This window comes from Jaculus jaculus, chromosome 10 (genome assembly GCF_020740685.1).
Source record: "Jaculus jaculus isolate mJacJac1 chromosome 10, mJacJac1.mat.Y.cur, whole genome shotgun sequence".
NCBI lineage: Eukaryota > Metazoa > Chordata > Mammalia > Rodentia > Dipodidae > Jaculus > Jaculus jaculus.
Window position 1 is genome coordinate 45,071,546 of NC_059111.1, and position 3,269 is coordinate 45,074,814.

Consider the following 3,269-nt stretch of genomic DNA (forward strand, 5'->3'; position numbering starts at 1 on the left):
TATTTCTATAGTCAGCTTTTTCAGGAGTCTCCATATTGCTTTCCAAAGTTGTTGTACCATCCTGCATTCCCACCAACAGTGAATGAGTGTCCCTGCTTCTCCACATCCTCGCCAGCAATTATTTTCATTTGACCTTTTGATGGTGGCTATCCTTATTGGGGTAAGGTGGAATCTCATAGTTGTTTTAATTTGCATTTCTCTGATGATTAGGGATGATGAACATTTTCTTAGGTGTGTGTTTGCCATTTGTATCTCTTCCTCTGTGAATTGCCTGTTTAACTCTGTGCCCCATTTTGTGAGTGGGGTATTTGTCTTCCTATTGTTTAGATGTTTGAGTTCTTTGTAAATTCTAGAGATAAGGCCTCTATCAGTTGGATAACCTGCAAATATTTTCTCCCATTCTGTGGGTATTCTATTGGCTTTGCTTATTATATGCTTGTCTGTAAAGAAACTCTTCAGCTTCATATGATCCCAATGGTTGAGTGACTGTTTTAGAACTTGAGCCACTGGGGTTTTATTCAGGAAGTCTTTTTCCATTCTTATATCATGGAAAGTACTTCGTAAATTTTCTTCCAGTAGTTTTCGAGTTTCTGGTCTTATGTTGAGGTCTTTGATCCATTTGGATTTGAGTGTTGTGCATGGTGAAATGTGTGGACCAAGTTTTAGTTTCCTGCATGTAGTTATCCAGTTTGTCCAGCACCATTTGTTGAAGATGCTATCTTTTTTCCAGTCTATATTGTTTGGGCCTTTGTCGAATATCAAGTAGCCATAGTTGCTTGGCACAAAATCTGAGTCTTCAAGTCTATTCCATTGGTCTATACTCCTGTTTTTACGCCAGTACCATGCTGTTTTTATTAATATGGCTTTGTAGTATAACTTTATATCGGGTATGGTGATGCCACCAGAGGTATTTCTTTTGCTGAGGATATGTTTGGATATGCGAGGCCTTCTGCCTGTCCATATGAATTTTGAGATCATTTTTTCTATGTCTGTGAAGAACACTGTAGGGATTTTAATTGGAATTGTGTTAAATCTATATATTACCTTTGGTACGATTGTCATCTTCACAATGTTAATTCTGCCTATCCAGGAGCATGGGAGGTCTTTCCATCGTTTCAGGTCCTCCTCAATTTCTTTTTTAAGAGTTTTTATATTTTCGTTGTATAGATCTTTTACTTCCTTGGTTAACGTTATTCCAAAGTATTTTATTTTATTTTATTTTTTTTTGCGATTGAAAATGGGACTATGTCCTTTATTTCTTTTTCTGTGTCTTTGTCATTTGCATACAGAAATGGTTCCGATTTTTGTGCATTGATTTTGTATCCTGCTACTTTGCTATAGGAGTTAATCACCTTCAGGAGTTTTGGGATGGAGTCTCTCGGGTCTCTTACATATACAATCATGTCATCAGCGAATAGAGCTAACTTAACTTCTTCCTTTCCAAATTGTATCCCTTTTATTTCCTTCTCCTGCCTTATTGCTTGGGCTAGGACTTCTAGAACTATATTGAAAAGCAGAGGTGAGAGAGGACATCCCTGTCTTGTTCCCGATCTCAATGGGAATTCCTCCAGTCTCTCTCCATTAAGTATTATTTGGGCCTTTGGAGCTTTGTATATTGCCTTTATTATGGTAAGATGTGAACCTGTCATGCCGATTCTCTCCAATGTTTTGATCATGAAGTGATGTTGTATCTTGTCAAAGGCCTTTTGTGCATCTATCGAAATGATCATGTGATTTTTGTGTTTAAGCTTGTTTATGTCGTGTATTACATTGACAGATTTTCGTATGTTGAACCACCCTTGTGTTCCTGGGATAAATCCCACTTGGTCAAGGTGGATAATGCTTTTGATGTGTTGTTGGATTCGGTTTGCAAGTATTTTGTTGAGGATCTTTGCATCTATATTCATTAGGGAAATAGGCCGATAGTTTTCTTTTCTTGTGGCATCTCTGCCTGGTTTTGGGATTTGGGTGATACCAGCTTCATAGAAGGAGTTGGGTAGTTTTCCCTGTTCTTCAATTGTGTGGCACAGTTTTAGGAAGATTGGTTTGAGTTCTTCCATGAAGGTTTGATAAAATTCGGCTGGGAATCCATCTGGTCCTGGACTCTTCTTTTTTGGGAGGTTTTTTATTACTTTTTCAATCTCCATGAGCGTGATGGGTTCATTGAGGTGGTTGATCTGCTCTGAGTTTAGCTTTGGTATATGATATGCATCCAGGAACTTATCCATCTCCTCCACATTTTCCAGTTTTGTGGAGTAGAGGTTCTTGAAATAAGTCCTGATGATTCTGCCGATTTCACTGATGTCTGTTGTGATCTTTCCTTTTTCATTTTGAATTTTTAATTTGCAGTCTCTCCTTTTTTTGCTTGATCAAATTCGCCAGAGGTTTGTCAATCTTGTTTATTTTTTCAAAGAACCAGCTCTTTGTTTTGTCAATTGCCTTAATTGTTTCCTTGGTTTCCAATTCATTAATTTCTGCTCTGATTTTAATTATTTCTTTCCTTCTGGAGCTTTTGGGTTGGATTTTTCTTGTTTTTCCAATGCCTTTAGGTGGATGTTTAGGCTATTGATTTGGGATCTTTCTGTCTTTTTTATGAAGGCAGTGAGTGCTATGAATTTTCCCCTATGGACTGCCTTCATTGTGTCCCACAAGTTTTGGTATGATGTGTTCTCATTGTCATTCAATTCCAGGAATTTTGCAATTTCATTTTTTATTTCATCCACTATCCATTTATTGTTTAAGAGTGTGCTATTCAGTTTCCAGTTGCCTTTGGGGATCTTGTTCGTTTTTTTGTTGTTGATTTCTAGGACTATAGCATTATGATCTGATATCATGGAGGGAATTATGTCGAATTTCCTAAATATGTGGAGGCTATCTTTGTGACTCAGTATATGGTCTATTTTAGAGAATGTTCCATGGGCTGCTTAGAAGAATGTGTAGTCTGTGGATTTGGGATGGAAAGTTCTGTAGATGTCTGTTATGTCTAAGTGTTCTATGGTTTTGTTGAGCTCTCTTACTTCTCTGTTGAGCTTCTGTTTGGATGATCTGTCTATTATTGATAATGGTGTGTTAAAGTCCCCAGCTATGATGGTGTTGGTGGTTATTTCTTTTTTATTGTCAAGTAGGTTTTATTTATGAACTGTGGTGCCCCTGTGTTTGGTGCATACAGATTTATGATTGTAATATCCTCTTGATGGATTGTTCCCTTTACAAGTAGGAAGTAGCCTTCTTTGTCTTTTTTGATTGTTTTTGGTTTGAAGTCAACTTTA